The sequence below is a fragment of the Lolium rigidum genome, chromosome 3 (assembly GCF_022539505.1).
Source record: "Lolium rigidum isolate FL_2022 chromosome 3, APGP_CSIRO_Lrig_0.1, whole genome shotgun sequence".
NCBI classification, from domain to species: Eukaryota; Viridiplantae; Streptophyta; class Magnoliopsida; order Poales; family Poaceae; genus Lolium; species Lolium rigidum.
This window is the reverse complement of record NC_061510.1, coordinates 163,150,130-163,168,701: the sequence shown is the minus strand read 5'-3', so window position 1 is coordinate 163,168,701 and position 18,572 is coordinate 163,150,130. Positions and strand designations below refer to the sequence as shown.

Here is an 18,572-nt window from a genome sequence, read left to right as displayed (position 1 = left end):
GTGGTGGCGGCGGCGGCTGCTGCTGCAACAGGCGCCACCTGCCCGATCTTGGTTCTCTTGGAGGCCCTTCTGCGGATTCGTGTCCAATTTTTTGCCACGGCTCCGCTCTGGCGGTGCTAATTCTGACTGGTTTTGCAGGAGGTACAGCCAGCCCCCGGCAGCGTTATTGATTCTGTATCGGCATTGCATTGGAAAACCAAATTCAGATTGTTTTCTCAAAAAATTAAATCTTTGGAATTTTTTCTCAATAAGAAACCTTTGGATTTTTTTTAGGTGCTTATAGAGTTATTACAGTGTTGTTCTTTGCGTATTGTTGATTGCCCGTATGCTCTCGGGTTAGAGAATGTATCTTCAGACACCTTTGTATCGATGTTTTAAATTACCATGTAAATTGGACTATGTATAAAAGTTAAGTACAGAACTTATAGTTTGGTCATGCTCCTTCTATTAGTCCATTCAGACAATTATTGTTGTATTAAAAATACATGGTATTAGATTCTACACAAGGTGCATGTCATAATTTGCTGTGTTAGGTAGTACTACATATATCTTTGTTAGGAACCATGCTTGGACTCCACACAAGAGACATTACTTGGAATACACGAGTGAGCTCACTCCCTACAAGATCAAATGTGCCATTGTGGCGTCATGTACCTGTATACAGAACATATCTTGGACCACCATTTTCTGTTGCAATCAATATGCATTACCTAATAATAGAATTATAATATTAGGAAAGTACTTTTGAGTAATCTGCTCGTAATTTTCATCATGATGTAATTTATAATGAAGCACTGTTGGTAAAAATTAAAATAGTTTGACTGCATACATTCTTGGACAACCTCTATTCTTTTCCGGGCACTATGTCATACTGTGTGTCTTAATAATTTCTTAATACATTTATGTTGCAGCAGATGAGGATGCAAGCATGAGGATTTCTTTGAGGCGGTACCATTGCAGCCACCCATGGAGCCCTCAGATAAAACTTGTGCTGATGTAGTTAAGCTTTTGACATCATGGCTGCCTCGCCGGTCCAAACCAGAAAATGTCTCGAGGGACTTCTGGATGCCTGACCACAGTTGTCGAGTCTGCTATGACTGTGATACACAGTTCACCATATTCAACCGCAGGCACCATTGCCGTCGTTGTGGCCGCATATTCTGTGGTAGGTGCACAGCAAATTCTGTCCCAGTTTCAAGTGGCCCTGATAAAAGTGACGATGAGGGGGACAGGATTCGTGTCTGCAACTTTTGCTTCAAGCAATGGGAGCAAGAGCAAATTGCTGCTGTCAAGCAGCTGCTGCCAGTGCTCAGCCCTTGCTTGTCTGAGGCGAGTCTGTTCAGTACAAAGTCAACTATCACCATTAAGAGTGTTAGCACACTGGCTGGTTCTTACCCTGCTGGAAATTATAAACATGTGGCTCGGGCTCCCACCATTGGTCCTCCCCTCCCAAATTTTCTCAAGACAAACTTTCTCATCGTATGCAAGACAGCCATTTGCCTGAGAAAAGTATGTCGATCATTTCAAACAGAGATGACTCTTCTTCGATTCAATTTGGCTATTACACAAACAGGTATTCTGTATAGGACCTCATATATCTTATAACATTACCCAGTATAATTATAGTTAGTAGGTTTTTTTCCCATAAATGCCCTCTATATCATAATATGTCCTATGCTTTTTCTTAAATACTGTTGGTTTATCTTTAGAAAAGGTATAAAACATCATTATATTTTTGGTTCAAAGTTGAATTGTATTGATCTTGTTATGTGGTACTTGATTAATTAACAAGTTATGATGCTTGAAAACACCAAGTCTCATCGTGGACTTTCTTCTTCAGGAGTGATGATGAAGATGAAGAGTATGCTGCTTACTGCTCTGACAGGCAGGTGCAACATCAACAGCACAATAACCAGTACTTCCGCTCAGATGATTTTGATGAGTTAGATGCTACATACAATACAACAATAGCAAGGCCGGTTGAAGAAAATGTAATTCCAACGGAGTTATCCTCTTGTGCACTTGACCACGGATTCCCCAGCACATTGACGGTCACCAAAGTGGAGGATGAGCCAGAACTTGATAATAGCTCAGAGTGTGGGGCTGCGTCTTCCATTTATGCTCTGGAAACTGTGGATACAAATTCAGTGGATTTTGAGAAGAATGATAATTTTTGGATCCCTCCTGAACCAGAAGATAAAGAAGATGAGCTAGAAACTGATATGTTTGATGACGACGATGACGACGATGCTCCTTTATCTGATGGTGGAAGGTGTTATCTTCAATCATCAAGTAGCTTCGGCAGTGGAGAATTTCGAAGTAGAGATCGCTCATCTGAAGAACATAAGAAAGTAATGAAGAATGTTGTTGATGGGCATTTCAGGGCTTTGATTTCTCAGCTGTTGCAGGTGGAGAATATTGCATTAGAGGAAGGTGATGACATGGGTTGGTTGGAGATTGTTACGTTGGTATCATGGGAAGCTGCAAACTTCCTCAGACCAGACACAAGCGAAGATGGTAGCATGGACCCTGGTGGATATGTCAAGGTTAAGTGTTTAGCAAGTGGACACCGCAGTGAAAGGTGAATTATCTCTTGTTTTTGTACTATAGACCTACAATTGAGATCTTTGTTGACGCTCATGAAGCTCTATCTGTAAATATTTTTCCCCTCTTGGAGTCTACATCTTGTTAATGGTGATCCAGTTGGTACCGTCAATTAGATGACTTTAATGCTACATTGAGACATATTGTTTAAATATTTTCTGAAGCGTGTATCCATTTTCTTTCAGCGCTGTTGTAAAAGGAGTAGTCTGTAAGAAGAATGTCGCACATAGGCGCATGTCTTCCAGAATAGAAAAACCTCGTCTCCTTCTACTTTCCGGAGCTCTTGAGTATCAACGAGTTACAAATCAGCTGTCGAGTATTGACACGTTGCTCCAGCAGGTTCATGAACCTTTTCACATTTGCTGTTATCACTATTAAGCTTACATTTGTCTTATATTTATTTCTCATATGATATGCACTGTGCAGGAAACAGATCACCTTAAAATGGCAGTCGCGAAGATTGTAGCTCAAAAACCTAACCTCATTTTGGTTGAGAATTCAGTTTCTCGCTATGCTCAAGATTTGCTTCTAGAAAAGAACATATCGCTGGTTTTAAATATTAAAGAATCCCTCTTGCAGCGTATTGCTCGTTGCACAGGTGCTCAGATAGGTTCTTCTGCTGATATCACACCGTCGCAGAAACTTGGTTATTGTGAGTTGTTTCATGTAGACAAACACATTGAACATTCTGTGACGCCGGATAATAAGACCAAGAAAATGCTGAAGACCATGATGTTTTTTGAAGGATGCGCAAAGCCATTAGGATGCACTGTAAGTGATATAACTACTTCCTGTTATTTCTTCTAGGAAAGCTGGGCTCCAAAAGTGCATGTAGTAAATATTTTACAGAAGACATAATACTACTTATTGATCAGGGTGATCGTAACAGTAACTTGTTAGCTTATCTCCCTTGCTTGTGAATGTATTCCAAACTGAAAGGTGTCAAAACGTTAACTTACTTTTCTCTTAAAAAAGATCCACTTATTTGAGATGGTGGCAAGCATAACTTTTTATTTCTTTTTCCAGCAAGATATGATAAAATTTCTGTACATTTTTTCCTGTCATACTCCAGTTTGTTTGCATAAAACATTGAAATATAATCTCTTCCTGAAAATTATCATTTTGGCCTATATGACCTGCAGGTTCTGCTGAAAGGCGGTAGCATGGATGAGCTGAAGAGAATTAAGCATGTGGTCCAGTATGGCATATTTGCAGCATATCACTTGGCCTTAGAAACATCTTTCCTTGCAGATGAAGGTGCCACCCTGCCAGAACTTCCCCTAAGGTCTCCACTGACTGTAAACTTACCAGATAAACGATCTACTGCAGACAGCTCTATTTCAACCGTGCCAGGTTTCACAATTAATACTTCCAACAGCCAACAGGCAACTGCTAGTTTTGAGCACCTTGACACAGACTCTGTTATATCAGCTGACCCAAGTGCAACAGCTGTGGTTGAACCACCAGTAGACAGTGATTGCCTTACTTCTCAAAAGGCCAACCCTTGTTCTTTTGGACCTTTGTGCACCAATGGTTGTAACTTTAACAGCAGGAATGGTGATAAACTAGAGGTCACTGCAACTGCAGATTCTGTATCCATGTCTTCAATAGCTACATCTGATGTACCCATGGACCATTCACATATATATTCTACTGTAGAGAAAAGGAGTGTGTACTCTGGTGATTACCATGAGGATTATTCAAGGAGTTCAGACCTTAAGTTGGTGAGAGCAGATTCAATCAACTCTAATCATCATCAGAGCATGTCTGTGGTCAGCTCAAATACCACTAATTATTCTAATCTCAAGGAGCCATTAGAGGGTTCAAGTGCTTTGCCTAATGTGAGAATCATCAACACTAACAATTTGCTCCTAGTGCAACCAGTGTCTACTCCTGCGGTACAAAATCAAGAAAATAGTCATGGACATGACGTCACATCAAATAGGGAAGATGTTGTGCCTTCTGACCATCAGAGCATCTTAGTCTCTTTGTCCATACGTTGTGTATGGAAAAGATCTATTTGTGAGCGAGCCCACCTGTTACGCATCAAGTATTATGGTAATGCTGACAAGCCCCTAGGAAGGTTTTTGCGTGATCAGCTATTTGAAAAGGTTTTTATCCTTTTTATTCCCTGCATGTGTAATTTCATGAACTTCGGCCTTTCCCATTCTTCACATGTATGACAGTAGTAACAATGATTTATACAGGATCACAAGTGCCGAGCATGTGATACGCCACCTGAAGCTCATGTCCAATGCTACACTCATCACCAGGGGAGTCTAACAATATCAATTAGAAAACACGCAGATATTGTTTTGCCAGGAGAAAGGGATGGGAAACTTTGGATGTGGCACAGGTGCCTGAAGTGCCCACGGAGTGATGGATTTCCACCAGCGACTCCTAGGATTGTCATGTCTGATGCTGCTTGGGGTTTGTCATTGGGAAAATTTTTGGAGCTTAGCTTTTCAAATCATGCAGCTGCAAGTAGGGTAGCCAGTTGTGGTCATTCTCTCCACAGGGACTGTCTTCGATTCTATGGGTAAGTTGTCTTCAGATGTTAGCATTTCCAGACTGAATTGTTCTCAGTTGATTTTCATAGCGAGTACTGAGTATGCACCCTGGAGGCTGGCCATAAATCTCATGTTGAATTATAAAAGATTGGATATTTTGGTTTTTGATGTTCTGCTTTTGTACATAGGTTGGGCAAAATGGTGGCCTGCTTCCGATATGCACCTATTAATGTTCATTCAGTCCATGTACCACCTCATAAGCTTTATTTTACTCACCAGCCTTTGGAGTGGATACAGAAAGAAGTAAACGAGGTGTGTATCATACATCAATAGAAGGCTTGGTTTGCATAAAACTTGAGTCTGTTTCAGCCTTTGTCAAGCATGTTAAATTTCTCTTTATTTTTTAGTAGTTTGCTATTAAAGAACTGCTTTGGTTGTCACCTGAGTGGTTAACATTTTATCAAATTTTATAGGTTATTGACCGGGCAAAGGTTCTCTTCGACGAAATATCACGTACTTTACACCTGATTTCTGAGAAAAAGGCTCACAGCAGTTCTGTCGGTGTGGAATTTACCAATTATATTGCTGAACTTGAGGGCATGTTTCGAAAGGAAAAGTTAGAATTTGAGGTGCGCTTCCTTTCGATACTGCTTTCTTATACCATTTCCATTGAAGTAGACCTTAAACTTGTAATTTCAACTAGAAAATGAAGCAAAACCACCACAATTGAGGCAACGTTGTCACTTAACTACCAAGTTGAGGCGAAATGACACTTAACCACCACTATTGGGGCTGGTTCATGATGGAGAGCACTGACTTCACCAATTAGTGGTGTTAAACCACATTCTGACCATTTGGGTCCACCTGTCAGGTCAACGTGGCTGGCGGAAACCTAACTGCCGGTTTCATTTTGCAAAAGAACCTCTAAAATATATTTTATATCACATGTGTCCTCCGTTAGAAAAGAAAATCACCCTAGTGATCCAGCCATGAGGTCAACGCCGTCCTCTTCCTCTGCCTCACGTCTGACCTGGCCTGGGCCACTCACCGCCGGAGGGAAATGTGCCTCCGCGGAGCAACACCTCGAGGAGCACCCTGGCCTGGACGGAGAAGAGACGGAAGCCCGCGCGGTGCCTGTTCGATTCTGCCGCTATCGAGGCCTTGGGGGCCGCGTCCCCATTTGATTTCGCCTTCGCCGTGGTGCCAGAGGCTTCCGCCGCTGCGCCCCCGTGCTATTTCGTTGCCGATAAGGCCTCCCATTTCGCAGCCGCTTCTACCTCATACTGCTGCAGCGGGTCACGCATGCGCGACTGGCCTGGGCCGTGGCGGTTGACGCCGGCGCCACCACAGGCTAACCCCAGCCCCAGGCCAGGGGGCGCGGCCTGACTCCTCGCATGTGTGCCGGATCTCACCTTAGACAAGGAGGGGCGGCGCGACTGGGGCGGCGCCGGTGGAGGGACCGAGCTCAGCTTTGACCAGGACGCCGGTGAGAGGGTGGTGGCGCCATCCGAGCAGGGGTGGAGTGGGGCGGGGCAGCGCCGACCTATGTAGGGGAGGGGCGCCGGTGAGCACGAACGTTTGGTGGAGGAGGGCGGATGGAGGAGGGCGCAGCGGACGCTCCCAGGCCTTGATTGCTTGTGGGAAACTGAGGTGGGGGGTCTTGTAAATTTGGCATAAATAAGTTATTTGGTTTTGCCACCTAGGATTTAATAGAGGGCCCCACCTGCCAGAAAACTGGTTAAGATCAGCAAAACGAAAAATCAGTGCTCTTCGTCACGAACCAGCCCCAACAGTGGTGGTGAAGTGTCATTTCGCCCCAACTTGGTAGTTAAGTGAAAACCTTACCCCAATTGTGGTGGTTTTGCGTCATTTTCTCAATTTCAACTCATGGAAAAGGCACACCACTTGACAGCTCCAAGGTCGTGGACTTGTGGCACATGTTGCTTGAACTGTACCACATGTGTACAGGGTTGTGAAAATCTGCCATCTGTGTATGACTGTATGTACAACTCAACAACAATATATCACTGACAAGTCAATCCCCAACTCATTTTGTTTTGTAGAGAATAAGGCCTAGCTCATTTCTCTTTATAATTGTGTCAACAATTAGGATAGATTTGTTTCAACTTTCATGTCAGCAGATGCAAATACGAATCTCTTGGATAATGGTATATTTGGAACTACAAATATGACTAATTGAGTACTTGACTAGTAAGTTTGAGATTTAGCCATAAACATATCTAGTGATAACAAACATAGAAAGTGCTACCATGTGAGCCCTCTTGGTGTAGACATGAAATCAACTTGAAATGTCCAGAAGTTCTGTGAATCTGGTCCGTGAAATGATTTTGGCACCAAAAAATTCAATTCCATTACTTTGGTCCTGCACTCATGCATTGTTTATGAGGTAGCTGATTGTTGTCTTATTTTACCAATTAGGGATGTCTGAATAAAGTTTTGAAAAAGGAAGTACCGAAATGTCAACCAGACATTCTTGAGATTAATAGGCTGAGGAGGCAGTTGCTCTTCCATTCATACCTGTGGGATCAAAGGCTGATATTTGCTGCAAGATCAGACAGAAATCGCCATGAACTATCTAACATCAGGCCAGGTGATAAGGAGATAATCCATTCTGCGGATAGTGTTGCTGATCCAAATGCCACAGGACAGCTTCATAGTCTTAATAGTGGCACTGGGGCTGCTAATAAAGAAGCTAAATACGCTGAAAATCTTCAGGTGAGCATTTGTAGACAGAATTGTAGTCGAGTTGATGGAGGTAATAGCTATTGTAATCTTGACCACCGAATACTTACAAGTGAGTCGGATTTTCTCGAAAGAAATGTCCAAACACCTCTGTATAGCAGTGTTAGCGTGAACGCAGATTCAGTCCCTTTGGAGTCTGATCTTGTTGCTCGACGCACCCTGTCAGAAGGGCAGTTTCCCAGTATATTAGATGTGTCTAATGCACTTGATGCAAAATGGACTGGTGAAAATGACCCTGTTACTAGCAAGGTAGGAGTGCCAGATTCCACGGCATCGTCAGAGGACTCAGAAGAACACATCAGTGACACTACACCTTCGTACGCCTCTGTGTTGCTTAACAAGCTAGGGGATTGTGCAGAGGACCACTCCAATTGGATAGGGATGCCTTTCTTACAATTATACCGTTCTCTTAACAAGCAGTGGAGTCGCTCAAAAAGGTTTGATGCGCTCATTGAATATACACCTGTTTATATTTCTTTCTTAAGGCCGGTGGAGCGTCAGATTGGGCCCAAATTTCTCTTTCCTATAGGCACCAATGACACTGTTGTTGGAGTTTTTGATGATGAACCTACCAGCATCATCTCGCACGCACTTGCCTCTCATGAATACCATCTTCAGCTGTCAGACGAGCTCGAAAAAGAAGCAACAGACACTTCGCTTCCACTCAGTGATTCCAGAAGTGTCTCATTAACTGAATCAGTAGATGAAACTACTTCTGAACTTCTAAGAAGTGTTGTGTCAGCAGAGGACAATATTCTCTCCATGCCAGGAAGCAAGAACCCATCTACTTCGGACCCCTTTGTGTATGGCAAGGTAACTCACATAAAGGTAAATTTTGGAGATGAAGGTCCTCTAGAACAAGTGAAGTACACTGTGATTTGTTACTATGCAAAACAGTTTGATGCATTGAGGAGAATATGCTGTCCATCAGAGCGTGACTTTGTCAGGTCACTAAGTCGCTGCAAGAAATGGGGTGCTCAAGGAGGCAAGAGCAATGTTTTCTTTGCAAAATCACTGGATGATAGGTTCATCATTAAGCAGGTTACCAAAACAGAATTGGAGTCTTTCATGAAATTTGCTCCGGAATATTTCAAATATCTGTCAGAGTCAATTGTCACAGGCAGTCCTACTTGCATTGCAAAAATTCTTGGTATTTATCAGGTAATTTCCATGAATGTTTTCTGCATGTATTCCTTTCCACTGACCGCACACTAAATTTTATGTGTTGTGCCCCATGTGTAATTTTCCGGTGGTCATGTTACCATAGTTTAGGGGACATCATTTAATTGTGGCTTTCTTATATTGAAAGACCTATATTTATTTGTGATGAAAGCTTGATGGATTCCACTTATACTACTCCCTCTGATCCATAATTTTTGTCGCTAATATGGATGTATCTACACACATTTTGATTTAGATGCATACGTATTAGTGACAATTAATATGGATCGGAGGGAGGAGTAGTCTTTCTTAGAAAATTATTAATCAATGGATGCAAGGGAGGGGAACTGTAACACCATAGATGTGTACCGACATGTAGTCATGTTTTCCAAACTTCAGGTGGTTGGCCATGTAGAAAATGAGCCTCTACCTTTTGCATTTGAAGTAATTTCATACTATATTATAATTCTTTGTTAACATTGTACTGTTTAAAAAGTAGTGGCCCAAGCTAGATTATTTTTGGAAAAATAAAATGGCAGCCGTATATGAGCAGTGGAAATAACTAAATATTTAAAAATTACCTGATTTAGTTTTGTTTACCGTCAAATATCCGTGGGAAGACTTAGGGCCATCAGCCTTGAGGCTTAGCCACTGATCTTTTAATTTCCTTGTTTATGAAGTTTTTTAGTTTCCAAAGTTAGACAAGGTAGGGTTTGTTAAAGATAGGAAAACATTAAAAGGCTGGGAAGATTCAGGATCAAGCTAAGTAGCCTATATGAAGGCAATCTGTGTAAGCCTGAAGGCATCAATCAATTAATCAAGAAACCAGAAAAGGAGGCTTTACCTACACGAAACCTACCTTGCCTGCCACCGTGCCACTGTTCAGCCGCCCACGCAAAGGAGCTTAGGCTGTGGCGTTACTTGGTTAGAAAATCATGTCGCACCTGTAAAGTAGACACATATAAAAAAATAGCATTACGACTCACAAGATACAGCTTTATATACTTCCTTTTGAAAACATTAGTTCTCAGTAAGCATTAAGTTAATGTTATCCAAGTCATCCATTGAGTGATGCAACAGCCTGAAAGTGATCCTGATAGTTGGACTCAAACTTGTTTGGCATGTAATTCAACAGCAGCTTTTTAGTGTGAAATTTGATCTATGTGCTTAATCTTCAGAAGTGCTTTATAGATCTTTTAATATTATAGTTTGGGAATGAGTAGGTTAAGAGTCTGAAAGGTGGAAAGGAGGTGAAGATGGATGTTCTGGTCATGGAAAATCTCTTATTTGAACGTCGTGTGACAAGATTATATGATTTGAAAGGCTCGACAAGATCAAGATATAACCCTGATTCGAATGGTAGTGACAAAGTACTTCTTGATGAGAACTTACTTGAAGTGATGCCAACATCCCCAATTTTTGTCGGGAACAAGGCGAAGCGGCTTCTGGAGAGAGCTGTTTGGAATGATACTGCATTCCTTGCTGTAAGTACAACACACCTGCATACTTGATTGACATCTATTGTTTTATTCTATAATCTATATCATATGTGGTATATCTGCTGTGAGCTGCGATCTTTTTCTACCACTATGAGTCTATGAGAATCTATTAAACTATTTTTATTTTCTTCCAAAAGGAAATCTATACTCTATAGAACTCTGAATGAGTTAATATGGTATGCTTTAAATTGATACAACAAACAAGTGCAGTTTCTTACAGAAACATTGGTAACTTTTTGCAGTCCATCGACGTAATGGATTACTCTTTACTTGTTGGTGTTGATGAGAAGAGGCATGAACTTGTAATGGGAATCATAGATTTCATGAGGCAATATACGTGGGACAAACATCTAGAGACATGGGTGAAAGCTTCAGGAATATTAGGCGGACCGAAGAATGTATCACCAACTGTAATCTCACCAAAGCAGTACAAGAAGCGTTTCAGGAAAGCCATGTCGGCCTACTTTCTTGTTGTCCCAGATCAGTGGTCGCCGTCAGCAATCATCCCCAGCAAGCAAGCATCTGAAAGCGGCCAAGATAACGATCAGTTGGTCTCCACGGGATCGTCAAGCATGCTGGATCGTTAAAATGCACGGAATTACTGTGGAGTAAATCCTTTTCTTTTGGTTACATAAATAGATTTTGATTCTTTGCAATTTTGCTCATTTTTTTTTGGTTTGCCCCCATTTATTGGGCACCTTCTTCATTTTTTTCTTCTTTGGCAGACCAAGATGTACAAAATCTAGCTGAAGTTCTCGACTGTTATAGATAGAAAATTAACAAGTGTATAGGAGCGCGTAAACACTTGAGTCTAGTGCATTGGGATATCATACCATGCAGAAAAAAATAGAAATCATTTTTGTTGCCGTTAGAAACATTTTTGTCCTAATGTTTGTTTCTATGTTGGAGTTGTATGTTATTTCTAGAAAGACTTGTCTTGGTGTAGAAACATGATGTTGGGAGTGCAATTTTGTGTGTGGTTTTCTGGGAATTTGATGTACATCCACGGAATTAGCGTGATGATGCAAAAGCGGTCTTGTTAGGGTTGTAAATATTTTTAAATGTCGACACACCACGGATGCAGTGGTTGTAATATGCTAGCCTGTCACTGAAGAGTTTCTGACGGCAGAATGGGGTTGCCGCTTATTACAGATAGAACTGTGACAAGATGAATTGGCGATTTGATGGTTCACTAGATCACAACAACTGAGCGTTGTGGCAGATTTTTTTTTTCCCATTAGGGCATCTCCAACGGACCGACGCAAACGGACGTTTTAAAAAATGCGCTCCAGTGTCTAGACGCAAAACATCCGCAGTCTGTGCGGACGTGTCCGCACGTCCGTCCGTTTGTGTCCGGTTGGGCTGCATGCAGCCTCTTTCTCCTTCTTTAATCACGCATGTGCTCATTCATAGCCACACAAAAAGAATCTTTCCCTCTCTCTCCTCTCTAATCAGCCCATGCGGTCAAATAAATGTTGTCTCTGCCGCTGGAGAAAGGGCAGACGCATGCGGACATACAGACGTTTTTTTGTATCCGTGCCCGACGCAAACGGACATAAATATGCGTCGGTCTGCTGGAGATGCCCTTAGTAAAGTATGTCACAGCTGACAATTTGAAATGTAAATGTGGTGTGATCGCAAATTATACGGTAACTGACAAGAAAATAACTGAGGCGATTCACGACATAGCTTAGCATAGTACTGTACTAGTGAGCTGGTTATCGGCCGATGGTCAACACGTACGCTGTGCGTTTCCATGAATGCGCTCCGTGCATTCTACTGCTGTTTGGTCTCCACTGAAAACTTTGCAGTCAAACCGCTGAATCACCAAGAGGTCACTCTGTGCTGACAAACAGCCGTATCCGGCGACTGATCCATTGGCAGGCCGGTTTAGTCAGCAGTTCTCTCATCACCAAGGAACAATATCAGTAGTACTAGGTACTAGTGTCCTCGGTGGATTAATCAGGCAGCAACGATCCAACAAGAGTTGACAAGAGTTGTTCTGCAGTACAATACAATACTAAATTTATCCGTGTGTCCGTCTACAATGTTGCTAGTGCTAGTGCTCTCTCTTTTCACAATTATTTTGCATTATGGGTTTATTCAGAGTTCAATGTTGTAAAATGTGATCAAATATATGTTTCCTCTGTCGCCACCGCCATCGCTTGGAGTATCCGGAAAAGGCGGAACACTCTCATCTTCAACTCCCTCCACGAAACCACTCTTCCTGGTTGTCCGCAGATGTATCGAAGATCTTAGGTTGTGGGCTTTTAGATGCTCTACCCCTGCCTCCTCTGCTACTCTGATTACTTGGTGTAATAACTATGAACCCCCTTGATCCGCTAGGTCTTCTCCCTCTTTGTCCTCTAAAAATTTGTATTGGATCCTGCTGCTTTTTTTAGCATTGATATAAAATGGTTCAGGAAGGCGTAAGAGCATCTCCAGTCGCGTCCCCCAAACCGTCCCCCAAACCGCGCCGGATCGAGCGTTTGGGGGACGTGTTTCGTTCGTGCCGCGTTTGGGGGACGTCGCTCCCGGCCCGCGTCCCCCAAACGCCGCCCCCAAACATTTAAAATAATTTTTTACGGCATTTTTATTTCAATTTCCACAAACTAATACATAATTTGGAACGTGGTTTACACGAAAACACGGTTTGGAACATGGTTTTCCACAAACTAATACATAGTTTGAACCATGGTGGACACAAATATAAAATATTGCAAAGAAACTAAACCTAACTAGGCCGTGCATCGAAGGTTTCGTGTGTTCGCTGCTAAGAAAGAACACTCGAGGGCACACCCGATCACCTAAGCTGGAAAATCCAGCGGGAGGATGGTGCCCTTGTTGGTTCTACCGATGAGGCGAACAGGCGGAAACCTCCGTGCACGTTTTCGCTGCGAAGAAACAACACTCATTCGGTCGTCCTCCTCGTCGGTCGCTGTCGTCGTCCCCTGTCGACGTGGTAGTCCCGGAGGCGGCGCCTCTCGTCGAAGACCTTGACGCTCATGTCCCTCGTTGCCGAAGTAGGAGAACACGAGGATGAAGCCGGCTTGGAGGCTGTGGTGGCGCGCGAACTTCTCCCGGCCGATGTTGAAGTACATCTTGCCGCGCGCGTCGTAGATCGCCTTGACGATCCACCGGCGGTAGCCGCACGAATGCTCCCGCGGATGCATCGTGCGCGGGCGTACGCCGCCGACGTACTCGGCGAAGGAGTCCGGCAGCCTCCGGATGCCGCGCGGGTCGCCCTTGAGGACGTGGACGAACTCGAACGGGACGTCCGGCTCCACGTCCATCTCCGACGATGATGAAGGCGGCGGCGTGGAAGGCGACGGCGAGCGTTCAGCTGCGCGCGCGGCCACGACCACGACCACGACCACGGCCGCGGCCGCGAGGTCCGCCTCCGCCTCTACCAGACATGGCGTCGAGTCTTGTTGAGAGATGGTGGCGGCTAGGGTTTGGGAGAGAGGCGCTAGGGTTTGTGTGTGAGAGGGACGATGAGAGGCGCCCTTTTATAGGCCGGAGAGAGGCGGAGGAGCGGTGGCGCTCATTAACGCCGGCACGCGAGCTAGGCGCGACGGGACGCGTCGCCGTGCCCTCTCGCGGGAAGCGCACCGTCGGCTGCGCGCCAATAACTTCCGTCGCGAGGTAGGCGACGGTTAGGTTTAAATTAATTGTGCCGGCCGACGGGTCGGCCCCGCCACTCCCGCCTCGCTTTTCGTTGTGTCCGGCGTCCCGGTGCGTCCCACGTGGGACGGGGACGGGCTCGGGGCGCCGGACACCGAATGGGGGCGCGCCGGACGAAAAAGGGCTTTGGGGGACGCGGCTGGAACGCTTTTTTTGTCCGGCGCGCCCCAAATCGCTTTGGGGGACGGTTTGGGGGACGCGACTGGAGATGCTCTAAGCCTGCCGTAGTCCCGGTCAAAAAAAAAAATTGATCAAATATTTTAAAATAAACATCAACACTTACAATATATTGTAGCATCTACAATATCAGAATCATCTTAAAGTATATTTTCATGTTATATACATTTGCTATTATAAACATCGATATTTTTCTACAGTATACTTTTTTGGTTAGACTTGATAAAATTAAGGAAGTAGGAGACCTGTGGGGAGTGGTGTTTTGGAACATGGGTGCATATGCTCCCTATATATTGAAATGCATCTTATGTACATTTTAAATTTCAAAAAAATTGAAACAAAAAATTTGTACGTACATCTTCACGTGCTACGCGCTCACAAAGTCGTTTCATAAAAAATCGACTTATCATGTGACGCCTGTAAAAAAGACAAAATTCAGTGCTAAAAATAATGCTTTTCACAAGATAAAGTTTCTCCTTTTTACATAGACCACAAAAAATATTGATTTTTCGTGAAACTTAGCGAATGCACATACATTATGGAGATGTACATGTAGAATTTTTTATCCAAATTTTTTGACATTTCAAAATATGTTTTTTTTGTTAGAAGGAGCATACGCATCCGGGAGCCGAATTGAATTTCCGGAGACCTGTGGTCTCTGCCTCTCTGGTCAACAACAGCCGGCAGGTTGCTGCTTTTACCGGTACGCTTCAGCACTGCGAGCAGGCAGAGGCAGAGACAGGTCCGGCGGGTCTTCCCATTTCTCTCTTTATTTTGTTTCGAGTTTCGGGTAATGCGTACTCCAGAGAAGATGCTGCCTGCATCTTTCTCGGTTTCTTGAAAGCCTTGGCTCGACGCCTCTGTCTTCCCATGGGCTGATGTGATACCACTGGACTGGACCTATGCCGGTACCGGAATTTTTCAAAAAACAAGTGCCCGCATGGACGAATATTGCAATGTTTAAGCTGTGTCAGAGGGTGTACGAGAGAAAACCGAGGGATAGTTTAAGAACGGGAAATATTACTCCCTCCGTTTATAGGTGTATACTGTAGCTTTTAACACGAAAACTAAAAAAACGTATGTGAAGGAAAAAGTACATCAGATTTGGGCGAGAGTATCCCAGTTAACGTGAGAAAATTAAAAAGTTTGCATCAGATAAAAAAATATAATTAATCCTCAAAAAAAAGTTATGTAGACAATGGTGCAATGCAATACACTGTATTTTACGGAGTAGATTTTTTTCTCATAAAACTATACACCTTATATCTAAGAACAAGGGCCTACATTCTGAATTATAAACCTTTTACGTTTTTAAAAAACTTATATTTCGAAATGAAGGTACTATTTTAAGCTCGTTTTTCTTTTCAAGGGACGATACTTGACCAGTAGAGGTTTTTTAAAAAAACGGGGAAAGGGCTAGAAACTGCACTATTAAAGTTGGGGCCACATAATTACATCAAGGACCTAAAGTATATAGAAATTACAAGCCATTCCTTGGAAATAGCACAAAGGACATCTGAAGATATACATAAAACGCAATCGGGCCCTTCATCATCATTGTCGGTCGTTGGTGACCTCAAGGCCCGGGCACCAGCACCACCATCGGGGACCAAACCACTTGGAGTGGAGTCGGTGTTGCCTCTCAGGCTCAGATCGAAGATCCTCCGCATATGGAGGGAGAAGGAGCTCGGCTTCAACCAAGCATGGAGCGCCGTCGCAGGCTATGGATAGCGTCGACGTTCATGCCTTTGCTTGGGATCTCCACAAGTCGCAGCTTTCAGAGGGCGCAAATGAGCTCCGCCCTCGCCTTCCTGCAGTGCCCTAGGATCAAACAGAAAAATCACTCCTTCCTCCCGCTTCTCGCCACCACCATGACAACTTGAAAGAGGAGAAGGAACTCGAGCTTGCATGATCCGAAGCTCTGCAACAATAGAACCCGCCACATGAGGGCAACAACAGTACCTTGTCGATGCGGAGGATACGACGTCGTTTGTACACTCCTCCTCACCACCACTGCCGGCCAGGATAGCATCTTGGCACATCATCGCTTGTCGAATAAGCCTCTAAACCTCGCCACCATGGCCGACCAGGAGAGGCTTCACAACTTCTGTCACAAGGTTGCTGAGGAAGACAACTTATTTCAAGGAGATGGTGGCCCTCCCCTCCATCCCTAGCTCCAGCCATAGGAGCACTAAGGTGAGGAGGAGGACCCTAGAATACTGCAGATCTAGCTGCCGAGATCGAAAGCTCCTCTCGAACAACTTGTCATGAAGTCCTCTAACGGCAAATCGCCGAAACTACATGACCTACATTCTCCGGCGCATCTCCCTATCCAACTCCGGCCGACTAATCTGATAAAGAGGACATGGGATCGGCCCGGTGTCAAAGGGAAGACTCTTAGATCATTCTTGAGAGAGGGAGGGGAAAATAATGGACCAGTAGAGTAGTACAATACTACCTCCATCCCAATGCTTAAGGCTTACATTATTTTTAGAAAATCAAACTACGTCAAATTTGACTAATTTTTTATCAAAAAATATTACAATACAAACTACAAAACTAATACCATTAGATAGATAATAAAATATATTTTTTATATGTCATCTACAAAATATCATATTTGTTGATAGATTTTTCTAAACGTTTGATCAAACTTTATTTAGTTTAACATTTAAAAAAATATATGTTTTAAACCTTGAGATTGAGGTAGAAGTATCCTAGGCAAGGCAACACATTGACCGAAAATTATATAGTTTTAAAACAAGTGATGGCTGGTTCTGGCAACTGCAAGTCCCATGATACAAGCGTTGAAAACTTTCGGTGGCCTGACCGACCATCCGGGGCTGGACCTCGAGCAGCAGAGCAGAAATATTCCTACTTGTTTATCATATCATAGCTGCTACGACTGGAGTGTTAACTTGTAGTACAGTACAAACATTCATATTTACGCTGCGATTTGTACTCAACACAAGTGTAGAGGCACAGAGGGTAGTGCGTGCTGCGCATCATGTTAACTCGGTCGCCGCAGGCTGCAGCTGCAGGGGGCAGGACGGGGCCCGCGACGGCAGGCCTGACGCGCACGCTCTGGATCTGGATGGATGGATGCAACCGCTGCTGCTGTGCTGCGTGCGTGTCTTCCCTGCCTCGAGATCTCTGCCTCCCAGCGCCCTGCCAAAACCTATTTTAATCAACTGTTTCCAATCCATAACCGCCCAAGATCTAGATGCGACCCCTCAATTACCTTACCCCGTCGACGAGATATAGTAGATTTTATCGGTCCAGCTGAAATAAGCAATTCAAAATAATTACTTCCTCCATTTCTAAAATATAAGGAGCCAAAAAATCAGTTAAAAATCAAATTTTACAAACTTTAACTAAATATTTAGAAACAAATCTACATCTATAATGTTGAATGAGCATATTAAAACATATAATTTCTGGTGAATATTTAGATGTTGATCCAGTGTTATAATTGTTCACGTTCTTTGTATATAAAACTTGGTCAAACTTAGAAAGTCGACTTTTAGCTAATTCTTAGATGCCTTATATTTTGAAACGGAGGGAATATTTAAAATAGTTCTATGTACATATTAAAATAAGCTTAGATACATTTATTTTATACAATTATTTTAAACCGGAGGGAGTTGTTGCTTTGGCTTGAAGATCTAGCGAGCACTGTACATGTCAATTGTGGCCACTGACACTAAGTTAGATGAACAGTGGAGTTGCATGTCAAAAGAAAAAGAGGTAATTGCACTAGATATACAACAATTGGCCATTCAGGTGCATTTTTCACACATCTTCTTGCAAATCGTGACTAAATGGTATAAAACCTTTACTTTAATTACGACGAAATGACACAAGCCTAGACATCGGTAAGTTCGCGCATAACCACCTACGTTTGCGACAATTTTAAGCGCTCGTGCTCGCATCTCCTCTTGTCTCTTTAGGTTTGTATCAACATTTTTCTGCTCCGAGACCCATTTGGCATGCCCTTTTAATGTTGTGGTTGGAGTCTTCACATACTGGACAATGCATTGACATGCCTAATTTGTTAAGAATTTCACTCCATCTTTCTCATTTTCTTTGGGAGTTTTCCTCCTATTCTTTTCTGGCATGCCCGAGACGGGCAGGAGGGTGTACTACCGCGGCATTCGTTTTCTCCCAATGAACT

At 43.4% G+C, this 18,572-nt stretch overlaps 1 pseudogene; it reads left to right on the top strand.

Annotated features, from left to right (window-relative positions):
* Window positions 1-10,549, top strand: LOC124702623 (annotated as a pseudogene).
* Window positions 10,550-18,572: the final 8,023 nt, after the last annotated feature.